Genomic DNA, 21,308 nt, shown 5'->3' on the forward strand with positions numbered 1-21,308 from the left:
GCTAATGGGAGAGATGTTTCAGAAGCTGTTGTTGGGTACATAAACTGGCACTGAATCAGAGCACTGTAAAGCTGGACTATGATGACACGGAAGAGAGTAAGCAAAGGTTCTTGCAAAATTGCTGTGAGATCCACTACTTATTCTCTGCCTATATCCCAGCTGTCCTTTCCATTTGTAATTACAGTGATGGTCTCTAAGGTATGATTCTCAAAGCAATAATTTGCTTCCAAGCCTATAAAGCAAGGACAAATAATAAAAAAAAGGCATAACAAATCAAACCTAGGAAGTCAGAGTGACCACAGAATCCATCAGACTTTTAGAGGTTAATCAGCTATAGCATTTATAGCTCAGCTTGAGTAATACGAAACAGGACCTCTCTTCTTTATAGTCCTAACTCATCTACCATTCTGTACTTATGAATGTTCATAGACTGTTTAAATTCTTCTTTAAGCAATTGTCTGGAAACAGCAATTTGCAGATGCAGTGTGCAAATATGGAAAAAGGCTGAAATGTGTAGCCATGATCTAATCACACTCCTTCTGGTATATTCCAGAATATTTTCACTGATGTGAGACAAGAGTAACCTACCACAAACTAGCCTTAAATTGAAAGGAGATGGTTGTTTACAATACAGAGAAAGTAATTTTCTCATTTGTGTACTTTAGGTCGCATCTTTGGATGCTGTTACCTGCGTAAATGCCAGGTGCCCACCAAAACTGCTCTATCACTCGCCCTCCTCAACTGTACAGGGGGGAGAAAGCATGACGAAAGGCTTGTGGGTCGAGATAAGGACAGGGAGAGGTCACTCACCAATTAGTGCCACAGACAAAACAAACTGAACTTAGTGAGAAAAGGGAGTTCAATTTATCACCAGTCAAAGCAGAGTAGGGCAATGAGAAACAAAACCAGATCTTAAAATACCTTCTCCTACCCCTCCCTTCTTCCTGGGCTCAACTTCACTCACGTTTCTATATCTCCTTCCCCCTGACTGGTGCAGGGAGAAAGGGAGTGGGGTTTGCAGTCAGTTCATCACACTTTGTCTCTCCTGCTCCTTCCTCCTCAGAGGAGGACATCTCACACTCTTCCCCCACTCCTGTGGATCAAGGCCTTAGCGAGTTTGACCTTGATTATCTGGCCCTGTGCCCATGATTGGGAAAGTAACAACTAAGAGGACATCCATCAGCCCAAAAAAGGAAGGTATCCGGCTCGTGCAGGATGCGTGAACAGTAGAATTCACCAATTAGGTTATGAACAAAGCCGCATGCAACTGAGGCAGTACTCTATCGAAATGCTTCTGATAGCGCGTGAACAATAGCAAGTAGTATATAAGGGCAACTTTGTAAATAATAAAGGTCTTTGGCTAGCACCCCGCCAGAGTCCGTGCTTTTCATCTCCACACCTCCCCCCCGACTGGTGCAGGGGGACAGGGAGTGGGGGTTGCAGTCAGTTCATCACACTTTGTCTCTGCTGCTCCTTCCTCCTCAGGTGAGGACTCCTCGCACTCTTCCCCCACTCCAGCCTGAGGTTCCTCTCATGGGATACAGTTCTCCATGAACTTCTCTAGCGTGAGTCCTTCCCATGGGCTGCAGCTTTTCACAAACTGGCCCAGCATGGGTCCTTTCCATGGGGTGCAGTCCTTCAGTAACAGGCTGCTCGAGCGTGGGTCCCCCCTCTGGGGTCACAATCCCTGCCAGAAAACCTGCTCCAGCGTGGGCTCCTCTCTCCATGGATCCGCAGTTTCTGGCAGGAGCCTGCTCCGGCACGATCTCTGCATGGGGTCACAGCCTCCTTCAGGCATCCACCTGCTCCGGCGTGGGGTCCCTTCCACGGGCTATAGGTAGGTATCTGCTCCACCATGGATCTTTATGGGCTGCAGGGGGACAACCTGCCTTACCATGGTCTTCAGCACAAGCTGCAAGGGAAGGCTCTCTGTTCCAACATTTCAGGCACCTCCTCCTCCTCCTGCTTCACTGACCTTGGTGTCTACAGAGTTGTTTCTTTCACATAGTCTCACTTCTGTCTCTCAACTACTGCTTTACTGCAGGGGCTTTTTTCCCTACTTAAATATGTTATCATAGAGGCACTACCACTGTTGCTGACTGGCTTGTCCTTGACCAGTGGCAGGTCCGTCTTAGAGCCGTCTGTCACTGTCTTTAGCAGACATGGGGGAAGCTTCTCCCAGCTTCTCCCAGAAGCCACCCCTGTAGCCCCTCCCACCACCAAAACCTTGTCACACAAATCCATAATCACGATTTTGAACATCTTTTTCAAAATACTAGTATAGCACCAAGATCACTCAGACTGCATTTGAGCTACACTTTTACCCATTCCTGTTCTTGTTCTCAAATGTCATTTTATTACTGGATGACTAGGACATAGAGGCAATATACTTATTCAGAAAGGGGAAAAGTTACCTTTCTCCTTTATTACTTACTGAATTTTAGATTGCTTGGATACCAGTATGCAAAGCAAAAATAAAACTAACATCATATAACCTTCACTATTTTTATTTTCTGTTCACAGAATCCATGAAATCTCATATTTAGTTTTATTAAAGATGCATATCTTTCTAACCAAATTGCTGAAACAAAGAGCTCAGCTTTTAGTGAAGTATAGATATTGGGCTTAGAATACATCTGCATTGCTTGCACAGTATTAGTATTAATAAATGCATAAACAGGGATAACAGGAAACAGTATTGTTAGTTTTTGAAGTTGAACCAAATTTTCAATTATTGAAGTGAAGAGTTTAAGACTTTGAGTTTTGATCTGCAAATGAAATTCAAACCCTTCAAAGAATTGCTATCCATTCACACGATGTTTCTCATGGAAATCTTGTGAGTGTAAACATTATTCTGTAAACTTGCTAGCATGTGAGTTCAGAGACTGCAATGTCCTTAATCCTCTAGGAGGTACATATGCCAGTTACGAGTCTTACCCTTGCTTCTGTTTCTTAAGTATCCTGATGTTTAAAAGAGCATATGGCAGAATCTAAGATATTAAGATGAGATAATTCCAAAATTCCTTCCATTTGGTCTACATCATGGTTTCAGATTGTCAAAATCCTTATTAAAATTAAAACCACAACCTGCATATTAGCAACAATATGTTTCCATTCTATTTGAATTTAGCTTGCCAGAAATCTAGTGTGAAGGAAAAAAATGATAACGATCTGGTGGTGTTCCCAATATACAATTACTTTTATGATGCTATTAACCCTTTCTTCTAGCAATTAGACCAGTTCCATACTTCCTGGAAAACAGTGTTCTTGAAGAAAATCTACATGATCATAGAAAGAAAAGCTTCATTGCTTTTGTCACAATAGCAGTTATCATTAGGGATTTTAGTCAGCATTTAAAATATTTTAATTAACGCTGTTAAAGAAGCCCTTCTGAATATTCAGCAGTTAACAGGAAGAGACTTGCTAACCCAAAGCAAATAATATGAGGATGCTGGTGACATAAATATATTGCTTTATCACCATGATATAATATGCCTTATTTGTCCATGACAACACAGTATCTCCATTAGAAACTACTCTAATTATTTAGTAACAGGTTAATGCTGCTGCGTTATCTGTTGACATCTATACAGTGAACCAGTGAGTTTATGTCCTCATTATATTCAAGGATCTCAGTTAGTATGTAGTTATTTTCCACCACTTTTAAAGCTCTTTGTAAGAATATTTTTATGGACAGCTTCTGAGGGTAAGAATAAATCTTTTTACTTACATACATCAGCTATACCTGCATTTGAGAACTACTTTCTATTCAGTAATGTAGATGTTCTGAATTCTTTTTGATTACTTTTAAATATTAATACAGTACTACACTAACTGTAATGTGCAATATTGAAAGATATACTGAGGTCTAAAGAGATTTATAAACTGGGTTAACATGAATCTTGCTTTATTGGGAACTTTTTTATACATTTAGTACTGAAATGGAGAAATCTGCTATCCATGATATTAATAACAGCATCCCAAGCAAGCAATATAGCTTTCGATCCTCCAAGGTCATACTCTTTAGAAGGAACCGACTTCCTGTCTTTCTATATGCTAGAATGATATACTACAAGTAAACCATCAGATCTCGTGAACTTTAATTCTGAGTGTTTAAATGCACACATCTATGTTACGTCTACATTTAAAAAAGTTTGTATTACTATTTGCTTTTTGTAGAAGTGCTATAATCTACAGGTCATTGCATTACAAAGCAGTGCTTTTGCATGGAATTATAACCAAATATATTATAAATCATGTTGCTACTATTCATCTTTATTTCTATTTTCAAATGTATCGTTCAGCAGTTGCCCAGAATTGTAGATTAGTCAGCCATATAGCTGACATCATTAGGCATATTACAGTATAATGTACAAAAAAGCTACCTCAGCTCTCAACATCAATTTCTCTACATAATTGCTTTAATAAATTGGCTCTACTTATGGCACACTTTGTATTAATGTAAAACAATTAATGCAAGAAAAAGCATTGCAACGAACAAAAACTCAGATGGTGCTGTGTACAATAGGGCTTTATTTAGAAAAACAAAACATGTCACTGGGCAATTTCAAGGTAAAATATTTATTCTACTGAATGTTCTTACACAGAGCACTTACGCAAGACTTTATTCCACTACCGAGTAAAATGAGTAAATAATCTCAAAGTTGTAAATCAGCAAATAATAAGATGTATCTACACCTGAGGTAACATTTATATACATTAGCTGAGATTATGCAATGTTTCTGTGCAAGTCTATATGCAAGTTATAGCCATTAGTTAATGTCCAATAACAACATATTTTGAGAATATAATCTTACTTCCCTTTATGGAAAAAACTGAACTGAAAAAATCTTTACTTTCCTGAAATAATGAAGCATGGCAGAGATAGCAATTTTATCAATGAGCACTCATTGAGAGTCCTTGTAGATGTAGATACCATAAAGAAGAAATTCCCCATGTTACTAGACTAGAAAGCATTTGAGCATTTAAAATGCCACAGGATTCCTATAACAGTGATCAAACAGTTTTGTAATCCTAGTATCTTTTCAGTGCTTTGGACAATTCTTCCATTCCTCATGCACAAAAAATGTACTGAATATATAATTTTAAGACATAGGAGTCAGCATATTTTCGTCTTGTTGTCGTGTGATAGTGAAAGTTGATGCATACCACAGTGACTCAAAAGGATATTTCCTGATGGAAGAAAATAAATGTCAAATTCAAGAGAGTTCAACGTAAAACTCCTGACACCATTCAGTCTGGCATCTGAGATGAGCACTTTTGCATTCCATTGCACACACAAAATTATAACACTCTGTGTCCCTTCTAGCATGTAAAGAGGAAATATTTTCTGTAAGAACCCTGAAGTCCATTGGAAGTTATGTACATCTGACTTAATTATTTGTATCTCTTTCACTGGAATGACCACTGCACACTTCATATCATAACGCAGCACAGTTTTCCAGCCAGGCTCTGCAGTGTCACCAAACGCTATTCCAATTTACTTGCTGTTCTTTCACAAGTGTTATCTGCACCTCTCCAACAAGTGCAGAAAAATATTCCAATGACCTGGTTTTGGAACATGTTTTAATTTATTTTAAAAGCTGGAAACTGCTTGGAATGTGTTATTATTATCATAGCTCTTTGGCAGGAACTGAAACTGATTTACGGAGTGGTTGATGTTGGAGGTGACCTACCTTGAAGAGGTTATCTTGTCCAATGCCCCTGCTCAACTAAGCTCACAGTGAACATGTTGTCCAGAACCATTTCCAGACAGCTTTTGAAGATCTCGAAGGATGGAGGTCTTCACTGGTGGCCACTTGAAAGATCCTGGTTGTGTCTAACTTGCACCCTCTCTTTTCATGTTTATATGCATGGATGATATCCGTGATGAACCTTCTCTTCTCTAGCGTAAACAGTCCCCAGGTCTCTCAGAATTTACTCATACATTCTTAAGCCTCACCAACACCTAAGCAGCCCTGGGCTGAATTTTCTTTAGTAACACCCTCTCTCTCTAGCTCTGGGGACCCCAGCACTGAGCACAGAAACAGACAGCAAGACCCTGGAAGAGAAGAGCAAGCCCTTCCTGCCTGCTCACCACAGCCACGGGGTCTTCGCCTGGAGGTGTGAGGCTGCTATTATAGAGAGGTTTCAGAGAAAGACTGAGACTGCTGTGACCAGAGAATGACCAGGGACATCTGGGTTTATAGCACCAGCAGGAGGAACCAGCAGGGGTGGGGCTGTCAGCATAGCCTGTGTCTGTGACAGGTGGATGATGCACAGGTCTTCAGGACTTGCAGCCTGGCAGCTGGTCAAAAGGTTTAGACAGCCTGGCACTGGAGCTCAGAACTGGGAAGCTGGGGGAGCATGAAGGACATGTCACTTATTGCAGCACCTTATCTGAAATGAAATCATTGTACTGTGCACTTGCTCTTACTGAACTTCTTGGGATTTCTGCCTTGACAGGGTATGACCTAGGTTAATGCAAAAAGCAGCACCAAGTCATTACTCTATGACAGTGAATGCTGTGTACCTTGACTTCAGCAAGGCTTCTGACACTGCCTCCCATAACATCTTCACAGGAAAGCTCAGGAAGCATGGGCTAGATGAGTGGACAGTGAGACGGCTTGGGAACTGACTGAATGGCAGAGCTCAGAGGGTTGTCATCAGTGGCCCAGAATCTAGCTGGAGGCCTTTAGCTAGTGGTGTTGTACTAAGGTCAGTACTGGGCCGTCTTGTTCAACTTCTTCATCAATGACCTGGGTGAAGGGTTACAGTGTACGCTCAGCAAGTTTGCTGATGACACAAAACTGGGAGGAGTGGTGGATACACCAGAAGGCTGTGCTGCCATTCAGCGAGTCCTGGACAGGTTGGAGAGCTGGGCGAAGAGGAACCTGATGAAATTCAACAAGGGCAAGTGCAGGGCCCTGCATCTGGGAAGGTCCTAGTGAGGTCCCATCTGGAGTACCGCATTCAGCTCTGGGCTCCCAAATTCAAGAAAGATGAGGAGCTACTGGAGAGAGTCCAGCGGAGAGCTGCGTAGATGATGAGGGGACAGGAACATCTCTCCCACAGGAAAGGCTGAGGGAGCTGGGCTTGTTTAGCCTGAAAAAGAGAAGGCTGAGAGGGGACCTTCTAAATGCCTATAAATATCTAAAGTTTGGGTGTCAAGAGGATGGGGCCAGACTTTTCAGTGGTGCCCAGCGACAGAACAAGGGGCAACAGGCACAAACTGAAGCATAGGAAGTTCCACCTGAACATGAGGAAGACCTGCATGACTCTGAGGGTGACAAAGCACTGGAACAGGCTGCCCAGAGGGGTGGTTGGAGTCTCCTACTTTAGCAGGTCTCTCTGCTGCACCGTTGCGCAGACATCCATGCACACTATTGCATGAGTGTTGCTGCGTGGTTTGTGGGGAGACTCCCAGCACCCGGACCAGCACCTCTATGTGCATCCATGATGAAACACTGGAACGTGTTGCCCAGAGAGCTAGTGAAGGCCCCATCCCTGGAAACATTAAAGGTCAGATTGGATGGGGCTCTGAGAAAGCTGACCTAGATTAAGATGTCCCTGCTGACTGCAGGGAGGTTGGGCTAAATGACCTCTAAACGTCCTTTCCAACCCAAAACATTCTGTGATTCTGTGATTCTATGAATCTATGTGCTGGTGCCTGGCATAGTCCCTCCCCATGTGCAGAACTTCGTGCTTGCCCTGGTTGAAGTTGTTGGGGTTCTTGCCTTGGCAGGGCATGAGCCCAGGGTGATGCCGAGAGCAGCCCCAGGCTGTGACTCCGTGCGTGAGGAGGGATTTGGGCGACCCTTTCGCGAGGCTGCACCAGGCAGCTCAGGCTGTTAGGACAACAGAACTCCGGGATGTGGGGGCAGAGGGTGCAGTGGGGAGGAGGAGAGGAGCAGGGAGATGAGCGGTGGGGCACAGGCTGGCCCTGGAGACCTCCCAGCTGGAAACATCTGCCCCGAGACCAGCTGCACAGCTGCAGGCCTGGATGCTGCACTTGGCTTCAGGGGAAACAACAAAATAGTCGCTGTCAGGTGGGGAAGGACCCCTCAGCGTTAACATCCCATACCTCCCAGCAAAAAAGCAAAAAAGGTCAAGGATAGCAACGCCACATGCATGGTTAGGAACACAGAGACTTTTTCTGTAGTTTTTGTGCACTTTTTTTATTAGGATAAATGGATCTGTGGGGGGTGGGAGCCCTTGAGGACTGGCACAGGACCCAGCAGATGGCCCAGTCCTGGTGTGGTCATCCCCAGAGGCACCCTCCAGGCTCACCGAGGTGGTGCCAGCCTCTTGCTGGCTGGAGAGTCTTCCGACCCACCCATCCTCCTCTTTGCGGGTCTCCATGGCTGCCCGGGGGACCGTTGGCTGCCCTGGCTCCTCCTGGGTCTCTTCTTTCTCCACAGAAATGGCAATGGGAGCATAGAGGTCTCTGCTGGGACCCCCAGCAAAGGCAGCAGATGAAGTGCCGAGGAGGTCATCCACACTGGACCTTGCAGGGCTGCCAGAGGGCTCTGGCACTTTGACCAGGAGACCCTGCTTGGGAGGCCATAGGGCCAGAGGTGCCTGTGGTGCTGGTCTGCTCCCCCCCAGCAGCATGGGCGGCCTCCAGGGCCATGAGATGGCAGGCCTCCCTTATGCACTGCCGCACAGCAACATGAATAAGCTGTTGCATAAATGTTGGCATGCGGTTTTGGAGGGAGGGCTCCAGCAGGTGGAGCAGCAGCTCTTCGTCCATCCCATGGTTGGTCAGGATGGCCAGGACGTTGTCCTCCACCACGGCCGCCTCCCTCCGGTTGTTCCTAAAGATCTGCCTCAGCCTTGGTTGGAACCAGGGCAGCAGGGTCTCGAGGAGGGTTGAGTGGTCATGGAAAAGCGTCACCCATTCCTCAGGCTGGAGGCCTGCCACAGAACGCCTGGGCAACCCCCCTTCTGTAGCCCATGGTTGGGGTGCTCCAGGGTGATGGCTGTCATGGACGGCTGGGTGTCCGGGAGGTCCTCCTGCTTGGTGGACGATGGCTGATGGCAGCAAGCATGGTGTGATGATATACTCCCTGTAGTCATCGTCTGCCCACACCGAGTGCAAGATGGACAAGATCACCCTCTTGCAGGCGGGGCACTCGGGCTTGCTCTCAGCCCACCGCAGGATGCAAGGAAAGCAGAAGTGGTGGAGGCATGGCATCACGTAGCTGGCCTCCTCCCAGCTGTCCAGGCCAATGGGACAGCAGTTCTCCAGCTCTGTGGCCATGCCCTCCTCTTGCTGTGGTGGGCTGGGGAGGAGCTGGGGATGTCACTGGCACTGCAACAACATCTATCATGCTAGAAAAGGCAGAGAGACCACAGTCACTGGCTGGCCTGGGGAGGAGTGGAAGAAGCACCCAGGTCCCTCAAGAAGGAAACCCTCCCAGATGCCCAGGTGAGTTTTCCCCCTGCCCAGCTCACCTCTGCTGCTGCGAGCACGGCTACTGGGTGCCCTGGCTGCCTGAAGCTGGCAGGGCTGTGGATAATCCTGTGATGGTTCTGGGATCGGGCACGGAGAGCTGCAAGGAACAACTGCGCGAGCACAACACCAGTACCAAGGCCTCACTCAGCACTCCACACCTCGCAGACTTGCTCAGCTGGAGCTCAGGCAGAAGCCGGCTAGGTGGGGCTGGGTGCCTGGTTGTAAGCAGCGAGGGGCACCTGGTCAGAATCTGTCGCTCAGGGACATCACAATCCATCACTATGTGACATCACAGTCCAACGCTTGGAGATGCCTTAGTCCGTCCTTCGGTGACTAGGGTGACATTAGAACCATTTGGTCAAAAAGGGCTCTTTCAAAGATGTTCACAGCAAAAGGAGGATCAGAGATAACGTTGGTCTGTTGCTTGAGAAGCTCGGTCACCTCACAAATAGACAAGTGGGCAAAGCAGAGACACTTAATGCCTTCTTTACCTCCATCTTGAACACTGATGATGGGTCCTGGGAGCCCTGGAGCCCTGTGTTGGAAGACCACGACTGGAGGGATGATAAATTCCCAGCTGACTCTGGACTTGGTCGAGACTTGCTGCTCCAGCTACATACATGGAAGTCTGTAGGGCCTGACACGCTTCATCCCAGGGTACTGAAAGAGCTGGCCAGTGTCACTGCCAATGGCAGTATCAAAAGCCTCACTAAAATTCAACAATGCTATGTCTGCCACCTTCCGTTCACCCACGAAGAGGGTGACCGTCTCGTAGAAGGATATCAGATTAGTTAGGCAGGTCTCTCCCTTTGTGAATCCATGCTGACTCTGCCTGATGATTGCACTGTCCTTCAAAGGCCTTTCAGTAGCACTCAATAGGATCTCCCTCATCATTTTGCCAGTTACCGAGGTTAGACTAACAGGTCTGTACTTTCCTGGGTCTTTGCAGGAACACAGCATGGGAATGGGTCAAATTTGTGTCGTACGAGGTTCACCGTTCATATTAGGAACCATTTCTTTATCGAGAGGGTGCTCAAACACTGGAACAGACTCCCTAGAGAGATGTTTGATGCTCCAAGCCTGTCAGTGCCTTAAAAAGAGGCATTTGGACAGTGCCCCTCATAATGTGCTTTAATTTTTAGTCAGCTGTGGAGTGGTCAGGCAGTTGGATTAGATGATTGTTGTAGGTCCTTTCCAACTGAACTATTCTATTCTATTCTATTCTATTCTATTCTATTCTATTCTATTCTATTCTATTCTATTCTATTCTATTCTATTCTATTCTATTCTATTCTATTCTATTCTACTCTATTCCATTCGTTCTGTTCCGTTCAACTCTGTTTTGTGTCCTCGTGCTCTTCTTGTAAAACTGGAGTAATATTGGCTATCTTCCAATCAGCAGAGACCTCCCTCGACTCCTAAGACCTTTGCTAGATGATCAAGATGGGTCCTGCCATAACACCTGCTATCTTCTGCAGTACTCTGGAATTAATCCCTCCAGGTCTCACGGATTTGTGAACTTACAATTAATACTGCTGACGTCTTACAATTTCCATGTCCACGAAAGGAAAGTCACAGTTCCCACAGTTGTGGTCCTCCAGTTGAGAGGAATGGGCACTCCAATGTCTATCATTACTATTAAAGACTGAGGCAAAAAATAAGCGTAAAGTGACTCTGCATTTTCTGCATGCCCATTTGGCAGGGGACTATCATCAACAAGTGCGGGTCCTGTATTTTCATTGGGTATCCGCTTGCTATTAACATTTAAAAAATCATTTCTTGTTGTCTGGAACAATGATATTCAGTTTCAACCCTTGTTGAGCTTTGGCTTTTCGTATTGTCTCCCTGCATGTGCAAACAATGGCACTGTGATCTTCCTTCAAAGCCTGACCTTGCTGCTAGAGATCATCCAATCTCTTTTTCCTCCTGAGTTCCAAGAGGAGTTCCCTGCTGAGCCAGGCTGCTCTTCTGCCCCACTTACTTGACTTGCTTGACACAACGGGATGGCCGGCCGGCTCCTGTGCTTTTAAACGGTGTTTCTTCCAGGCTGACCAGAACTTGTGGACCCTGAGCCCTCAAAGCAGAATGCCAGGGGACACTGCTAAAGACTCTTGGGCAGCCCTCCCCTGGTGCTCAGGAGTGGGAGCACGGGAAAAAACAGGGCACACAGTGCCTGCTGCAGCACTCAGGTGAAATGAAATCATGATACCCTCTGAGAAATCCACGCCTTTGGCTTTCCCACACTGCCAAGACAGTGTTGGAAAGCATTCCCAGCTATGGGTTGCTCTTTGCTCATGAAATGTACGCTGTATGGAAAGCACCACGATGTTATTGGAGACGACAGAGGCGGCTGATGAGGCCCTGCTGCTGCACCGTGCCGCTGCGTGTGTCCGGAGGAGTGGCCTGGCCAGCCTGGTGCTCGGCTGCGCTCAGCAGTGTTGGCTCCCGAGAAGTGCTGGGTGCAGGAGCCTACTGGGAGGTGGGGTTTGAGGACCCTGGAGCTGTGCCCTGCCCCTTTGTGTGGTCAGTCCCTGCAGGCCCCCCTCTGTCACCCGAGGGGTGGATGCTGGTGGGCCACCTGCTCAGGTCGTAGCGCCGCTGCGGGGACAGGCTGCGGGATCTCTCCATGGCCATGGTCCTGCACAGGCGGTCGGGCAAGCCGACCACGCACTCCTCACAGCTACTGTCCGCTCTCACGGAGTGTAGCAGCTGCTGCAAAGGCTGCCTGCAGACCAGGCACGTGTCTGTCCTCCTGGCCCATCGCTGGATGCATGTAAAGCAGAAGCAGTGCATGCAGTAGGCCACGTAGGCTTCCTGTTTGGTGTCTCCCAGTCAAATGGGGCACCAGGAGTCTGCTGCTGTCTCCGCCGGCCCTGCCTGGAGTGGCTGGCTCATGCTGCCATCCCTCACAGCAGAACCACTCCTCCCCATGACTTCCTTCATGTCTGATGCCATTTTCCTGCCAAAAGAGACATGTAAAGTGCTGGAGCTTTTCTGGTGCTAGGAGTGGAAAAGCCCAGTAAGCCCCAGAAGGCTGAGGGAGAGGGGAGGCAAAGGCCTCCGGAAGGCTCTCCTTGTGGGCTGGGAAGCAGCAGCTGCAGCCCTGTGGGCCAGCGGGCCAGCCAGCCCCAAGTGCTGCCCTGCACTCCTGCCTCCTCGTGCTGGATCACCCAGGCAGGCTGTTCTTGCTGGAGAGAGAGGTGCCAGGGGAACCTCCTGCCAAGGCACCAGGGGAAGGCTTGGGCTGAGGGCCCTGGGCAGGGGGAGTGCATGTGGTGTGAGTGGGAGAGGCTCCAACTGGGAGGTGGCAGGAGCTGGACAGGGCAGAGAGGTGTGGGGCCAGGCTGGGCTGTGCCCCTGTCTCTGGTCCCCTGTGGAGGTGGGCTGTGGGGAGGGGTGGAAGGAGGCATGGAGAGTAGTAGGACAAGCTCTGATCTTCTCCACACATCCCCACTACTCAGGCTGGGTAGGATGAGGTGCCTGGGGCAGGCTCTGGTGAGCTGTCAGGGAGCCCTGGGGATAGATCTGATATTCCCAAGACCCCTGAAGCCCTTGTTCTCTGCGCTAGACACCACCATCTTAGCACAGGGTACCTGCAGGAGGCAGTCAGTGAAGATAGAGGAACTTGCCAGGAGTCTTTGTTGCTGCCGACCCCAGCACCCTCCTTGGTGTCCTTCTTGCTGCCTTTGGCATCCATTGCGAGATTCAGTCCTAGGTAGATTTTATCTTTCCCAGCCACACATTCCTCTGCACATTCAGTCAGCGTCTTTGTACTTCTCCCAGGCTACCTGCCCCTGCTTTCACCTGCTGTATACTTCTTTTTTACTACTGAGTCTTGTGAAGAGGTCCTTAATCATCCACGCAGGCCTTCTGATATTTATGTCCAATTTCCTGCTCAGTGGGATGGCCTACTCTTCTTGTTGGAGGGAGTGTTTCTTGAACATCAATCAACATTCTTGGATTCCTCTTTCTTCCAGGGCTTTATCCTACAGGATATCCCATCTTTTCAGCATATCATTTAAAAGTCCAAAGTTGTGATCTTGCTTTTTTACCTTCTCCCTTCTCTCAGGATCCTGAACTCCACCATGCCATTGTTATTGCAGCCTAAGACTGCCTTCAACCTTAACATTCCCAACAAACTCTTCCTTGTTAGGGAATATGAGGTCCCTCAGAGCACCTCTCCTCTTTTGTCTACTTTGTCACTTTTGTCAGGAATATGCTATCCTCTTTAGGAGCCTCCTTGATTGCTTGCGTTCTGCTGTGTTGTTTCTTCAGCAGTTACTGAATTTCCCCAACAGGACCAGGGCCTGCAAACAAGAGGCTACTTCAGACTGTCTTTAGAAGGCCTCATCTATTTGTTCTTCCTGACCAGGTGGCCTGTAGTGGACACCCATTACAACATCACCTATACTAGCCTCCTCTGTCAGAACACCCAGCTGTCAGGCCTGCCTGGATGTAAAGTAATGCTACTTTAGTCCAGCTAAACAGAATAATTTTCAACTAATGCAACACGATTGCTGTTAGATTCCTAACCAATTAGCATAAGGCTACAGAATATTTATTTCATCACTAACAGTTTGTGTGCCTGAAAATTCTCCAGAATTTGATCTTAAGCTTCAAACTAACAGATCTTATGGTTTTTCAAACATTTGCAAAATTAATGTTCAGGAGAAGCAATCGTGGCCATGTAAATTACTGCAATGTACTATACAGGCTGTGAAACTAATGTTAACTAATGATTTTTGCAAGATTTTCTTATTATGCAAAGGTTATGTGCTTTCTCCAAGACCTAAAAAATGTTCATTAACAAGCCTAACCTTATTCTTCAGTGTGACTGCCTAATGATAGTGAAAAGTGAGTTAGAGCAGCACTCTTCTATCTCTTTTTCAACTGTTGTTCAGCTGATTTTGTGCTTCACCAATTTTGGCAGATTCTATGATGTGACATCTCCCCAACTTCAACTTTTTTAGGAATTAGCTTTTAGGCACATTTTTTTCAATTAATAAAGCTCTGTCACTGGGGAGGCTAATCTACACTTGGAAGGCTAGATAAAGAAAATAGGATGCATTAAATATAGCATATTACTCAAGAGTAGGTGGAAAGAACAGAAGAAGCAGCATCCTCCATCTTGTCGATCAGAAAAATAAAATTTCAAAAGAGGTGAAAGTGGTAAAACATCTATCCTAAATAGTATTTTCTAACCTTGGCTTGGGATGGAAAGACAAAAGGAGGGAGTTTCATTTGTCATAGTTAGTAGGGTCATACTTGCTCCCATTCACTTTCTGGAAACAGCACGGATTTTTTCACTGAGCTCACTCTAAAGAAACTGTGCTGGACAGACATGATCACTGTTACTTTTTTCTTGTGGGCCTGAAAAAAAAGGAATTTCCAACAATTTCTGAGAGCTGGTGAAAATGCACTGTTTATAGATTGTAACCAGAAATTGATTTCCTCACTGCTAATTACAGCAGTGATCTGAATATCATGGGCAAAGATACTCAGTGCCAGTAAACTTACATCATCAAAACTACGAGATCTACATCTCCTCTAACACATAATGTCTATACAGCAATACCATTACATGGTGATATTGTTGCTGTGTTAGGTACTTCATAGGCTTGAACTCTGGTCAATGTTTGTGGTTCTCTGGTGATCGTGAGCTATGAATGTTAGACTGCTAATGCCTAGGGAGAGGAGAGCCTCAGCCTAAGATCTTCCTGTGTATGGCCTTGCCACCAGCAGTGGCCAGGTTGCTCTGAAGAAGCAGTAGTAGCGGTGGATGAGAGATGACAAATGTAGTTGCATCCCTCCAGAAGTGGTCAAGAGAAAAGGATCCAGATCTCTGCTTTCAAGAAAGGTTTGAAAATATGGGCAGCTTTCTCTACTGGAAAGCAGTAAGTTTCTCCTGATCTTTTAATAAAATTATGTGCGTCATATCATTATTACATTCTGGTAGATTGTGTTTTTCTGCTTCTTTTATATTACTCAAGTTCAATGTTTAAACTATAAATGTTTTGTGTCCTGTCTTCCGAAAAGACCTGAAGTGCTGGATTAAATTAGTCATGTTAATTAATTTGTAATGGTTGGGATAGGAAATTAACCAGTAGCCTACTTAATGTTACAATTTGGAGATTAAGAGCATAACCTGATATTATTTGCAGACCAAAAAGAAAATCTTGTTGCTTGTGTCTATGCATAGTTCAAAGAAAAATGGAAAAGTTTACCTTCAGTGAGATATATAAGCCTTTATAAAAGACAAAATCTTTCTATACTGTAACATTTTTCAAAGACTGAATAATAATAACTCAGATCTGGTTTTGGTTTAAAACTCTTCTTCCTTGAAAAACATTAAGGCTGAATGAAACAAAAACAAACAAAAAAATTCAATAAAATATTTTTTCCAAGTAAAAAATTGTGGGAGTCAGCTGGGCCACAGGCTGCCTTGACAATCTTGATGAATTTCAGCTATATCCTTAAGCAAAAAATATTGTGCAGCTGTGGCTGCAGAAAAGGAGGAAAGGAACAAAGAAACAGGATGCGAGACCCCAACTCCTAGCCAAACATGAAGGTCAGGTGAATGACGCAAGATGATCAATCAGAAGAACAAAGGAACTGCATGCCAAGAGACTCTCACCAATGAGATTCTGGGGGTGGGGGACAAGGGAATATAAAAATGTTATGGATACCCAATAAAGTACTTCTGCTTCTGCTTCTGTCTGCTTTTCTTTTGCTTGCTTTTGCTTGCTTTTTGACTGCCATAACTTATTGTGGCATGCTGCCACAAAAAGTAAGTGCAAATGTAGAGCTTTACAAATGTGTCATATCTTTGCTGATGTAAATTGTTCTTAAATTTACATAGCATAAATTTTATACTATGTTTACTGAAGACTGGAACTGGCTTCCTGATGTTAATACAAGTCACTTCTAAACACACGCAGAGGATATTTTTGTATTAGGACTAGAAAGAACTGTGGGTAGATTTTTATATTGATAAATGCAATTAGGACTTCTGCAGAAAAGGACACAACAGTTTCTTACCCCACAATAACTTCTGAACTCACAATACTGATATCTTTTCATGAAGAACAAAATATTGAAAAACATGTATGCTTTTTCAGCCTTTCTATAACAAAGCTTAGCCAGTTTTTATTCCATTTTGGAAAAGAATGTTCTAGGTTTTGCTTTCTTTTTCGACATCCTACTTTTCTCTACTCCCAATCTAACCATGTATCATTCAACCTTCTTGTGGCTTAACAATAAAAATATTGAATTAGTCCAACAAAAGCAAGTAATTTATGAAAAATGTGGGCATTATGCTCAAATTGTATATACTGTCAATGACCAAAGGTTTATTAATTTAATGACTAAATATTGAGAAATGTGACCCTGAGTGGTTACAGGTTTGATGCCACCAAAAGATTGTTGCTGCTTCCCTCTGATAGGAATATCAGGGGTTTAGAGTTGTTCAACATGACCACTAAGCTTACTAATGTTGATCAGAGCATTGCTTCGACAGCTTTGAAGAACTGCAGCCTATGGGAAGGACTCACACTGCAGATGTTCGTGGAGGACTGTCTTCCCTGGGATGGACCCCAAGATCAAGCAGGAGAAGAGTGTGAGGAGTCATCCACTGAGGAGGAAGGAACGGCAGAGACAAAGTGTGACGAACTGACCACAATCGCCTTTCGCTGTCCCCCTGTGCCTCTTGGAGGGAGGAGGTAGAGAATTCAGGAGTGAAGTCAAGCCCGGGAAGAAGGGAGGAGTGGAGGGAGGGTGTTTTAAGCTTTAGTTTTTATTTCTCCTTGCCTTACTCTGATTTGTTGGAAATAATATGTTCCTCAAGCTGAGTCTGTTTTGCCCTTGACGTGATCTCTCGCTGTCCTCACCTCGACCCACAAGCCTTTTACTTTATATTCTCTCCTCTGTCCAGTTAAGGACAGCAAGCAATAGTGCGGCTTTGATGGGCACCTGGCATCTAGCCAAGGTAAACCCACCACAGTACAAATAGATGAGTCACTTGCGGTTGGCCTATCCGTACTTTTTTTGCCCAGTCCGTAGCAAAAAAGAATATGAGAAGGAGAACTGCAAAACAAATAAGTTGCAAATTCTTCAATTTTATTGCAGATAGAAGTCTCCTGAAGATCAGACTTACGTAGAATAAATTAGAAGGAGAAAACGGATTTTCATTAGCAGTGGACAGTCTTCAAAATATGTCTTGCCCTATTGTAAGAAATTAGACTGATCTTCTGTAAAGAAAATATAGTACAGAAGTACTTACATATTTAAAAAGGGAACTAAAAGTCCTAAGTAAAATTCTTTGTGTGTTTTCATGCCTGCAATCTATTTATCTTTATTAGCACAGTTGAGCAGTGAGATGTAGCTGAAAGTATATGATGGAATGTCCTTCTACTTTCACTTTTGTGGAGAACTTGAGTGTGTGTACTAATGAGTGCATTGTTTGTCAGCAAATGCAGCTATGTTTACTGAAAATTTTGTCTAGAACCAAATTCGACATTTACTAGTCACACTGTCAGGAAATTTGTAAAATTATTAACAAAGGCAAACATTAGATATCCTTATAAAAGTTTATTCTCAACAGAAAATCTAGAGAATACCTGTAGTTAAAGTTTACTCTTCTGAGCTTAATTTCCAAACTTGTGAAATGTATCTGACTACATTTTAAAAGGTCAATATGCTTTTTTCAGCTTAATAAAAGGTAGCTGTGAATGCATTACTTTTATGGAAATAATTTCTCCAGAGTGCAATAGATACTAATTTACTTCACAATATGATTTTTGAGGAAAATCGGAGACTTTTCTATGTGCCCTGGAGGTTATGTTTTCTGGGATCATTTCCTTCCCAAAATGCAGAAATGCAATATTGAAAAGATTTCATTCAGAGATGTTCTGGGCAGCTGTGTAAGAAAGAATTCTTCCTCATTCCCACCAAAAGCATCTAGTTTTGTTTATCCTCAGTAACACCTAACGAAATAAATTACCAAATCAGCAAATAGTCAAACCAACTACAATATGTTGTGAAAAAGTGGACATTTCTTCCTTTTTCGTGTATTTGATACATGAAAGCATATTGTTGTAAACCACAACTACATATTAGTAACATTGAAATGCAGATTCTGATTTATGGTGAATAACACAAAGTTGGTAAAAGCTAATAATAGTTTGCGTGACATTCTTGCTATTTAAATTATAGTAAAAAACAAGTAGAATGAAATATTGTGTGCAAAACAATGTTATTTAGCTGTATTATACATAAAACTCATATATTAAGGGACGACTATACATTTTATGATTCATTTTAGCAGTATTGTCATTTACATGAAAAACATAGATAAAAGGATTTTTTCTCTTGACGGCCTTCTGTGGTGGGTTGATGTGGACTGGCTCCCAGACCCCCATCCAGCCACTCTCTTACTCCCCCTCCTCAGCAAGGCAGGGGTAGGATATACTACGAAAAAGTTGACAGGTCAAGATAAAGACAGGGAGATTGCTTACCAGTTATTGTCACAGGAAAAACACCACTCAACTTGGGGAAAATTAATTTAATGTATTATAAACTAAAATAGAGTTGGGTGGTGAGGAACAAAGACAAAAACGTACCACTTACCCCTCACTTCTTCCCAGGCTCGACTTCACTCCTTCACTCCCAACTTCTTGCTCTTCTTTCCTCCAAACAGCACAGGAGGATGGGGAATGGGGGTTGTTGTCAATTCGTAACACTTCATTTCTGCCGCTCCTTCCGCATCACACTTTTCTCCTGCTCCAGTGGGAGTCTTCACAGGCAGCAATTCCTTAGGGAATATCCACCTGTTTTGGCACAAGGTCATCCACAGCCTGCAATGTTGATATGTGCTCCAGTGCCTGGAACACCTCTCGCTCCTCCTCTGGCTTTGGTGTGTGGAGGGCAGTTTCTCACACATGTTTTTTCTTTGTTCCTCGTGCTGCTGGGCAGTGGTTTGCTATTTGTTAAAGATGCTTTCACATAGATGCAGTGGCTTGACTGAGGGGCTCATTTGTGCCCTGCAATGAGTCCATCGGATCTGGCTGGAATCAGCTGTATCCAGTACAGAGCAGCCTCAGCCTCTCTTTACAGATGCTACTCCTAGAGCTTCCCACCCTACTGCCAGCACCTTGAAACCTAAACCCAATACATCTTATTTAGTTTTGTCTTATCACCTTCAAGTAAGTCTTCAAACTTCATATTTCATGTGAATCAAAGACATCACATGTCGAATTGTGGAAGAGATGCATTCTACACAGAGCAAAATGAGTTTATCTCCTCTCAAATCACACAGAGGAGTGCATACGATTTCGACTTATCCAAAAGAGCTCGACTTGAACAGCATATGGGGCTGCTCCTTTAGTATTCTCAGTCTAGCATCAGTCATGGGTGATTTTTTTACATTTTATGTAGATAAACAATTCCTAATTCATCTTCCTTTTTTTTTTTTCATGTTTCAGACTGTGCAGATACACAACACAAGTTAGAACCAGTAGGGGAAAAATGCTGGTGTGGATGGGAGAACTGCATTGAGAGAAGAGAGAAGTACTGAAGACATATCAGCTGAGGTTCACTGTTCAAAGTCTTTCTCTGCATCAGAAGAAATACTACATAAATGCTTTTGAGACGAAAATCTTATGCCTAAGACTTGGAGAACATCAAATTTAAGCACAGCCCAATGCACTCTTCAGCACTCTTTTAAAAATGAACAAAATTCAGCTGTAGAAATGCACCAGGAGTACTTCACCAAATCACAGAATCACAGAATGGTAGGGGTTGGAAGTGACTTCTGTGGGTCACAGAATCACAGAATGGTCAGGGTTGGAATGGACCTCTGTGGGTCATCCAGTCCAACCCCCCTGCCAAAGCAGGGTCACCTAGAGCAGGCTGTACAGGACCTTGTCCAGGCAGGTCTTGAATATCTCCACAGAAGGAGACTCCACCACCTTCCTGGGCAGCCTGTTCCAGTGCTCCATCACCCGCAGAAAGAAGAAGTTGTTCCTCATGTTCAGAAGGAACTCCTAATTCTTCAGTTTGTGCCTGTTGCCCCTCGTCCTGTCACTGGACACCACTGAAAAGAGTTTGGCCCCATCCTCCTGACACCCACCTATGAGATATTTATAAGCATATATTAGGTCCCCTCTGAGCCTTCTCTTCTTCGGGCTGAACAAGCCCAGCTCCCTCAGCCTCTCCTCAGAGCAGAGAAGCTCCAGTCCCCTCATCATCTGTGTAGCTCTTCACTGGACACTCTCCAGTAGCTACTCATCTTTCTTGAAGTGGGGAGCACAGAACTGGACAGAGTACTCCAGATGAGGCCTCACTAGGACAGTGTAGAGGGGAAGGAGAACCTCACTTGACCTGCTGACCACACTCCTCCTAATGCATCCCAGGATGCTATTTGCCTTCTTGGCGGCCAGGGCACACTGCTGGCTCATGGTCAACCTGTCGTCCACCAGGACTCCCAGGTCCCTCTCTGCAGAGCTGCTCTCCAGCAGGTCCGCCCCAAGCCTGTGCTGATGCATGGGGTTGTTCCTCCCCAGCTGCAGGACCCTGCACTTGCCCTTGTTGAACCTCATCAGGTTCCTCTCTGCCCAACTTTCCAGCCTGTCGTCTAGTCTTTCCAGCCCGTCATCTAGCATGGGTCATCCAGTCCAACCCCCCTGATGAAGCAGGGTCACCTACAGCAGGCTGCACAGGACCTTGTCCAGGCGGGTCTTGACCAGAGAAGGAGACTCCACCACCTCCCTGGGCAACCTGTTGCAGTGATCCATTGTCCTGAGAGGGAAGAACATCTTCCTCATCTTCAGACGGAACTTCCTGTGCCTCAGTCTGT

Source organism: Opisthocomus hoazin, chromosome Z (assembly GCF_030867145.1).
Source record: "Opisthocomus hoazin isolate bOpiHoa1 chromosome Z, bOpiHoa1.hap1, whole genome shotgun sequence".
Classification (NCBI taxonomy): Eukaryota; Metazoa; Chordata; class Aves; order Opisthocomiformes; family Opisthocomidae; genus Opisthocomus; species Opisthocomus hoazin.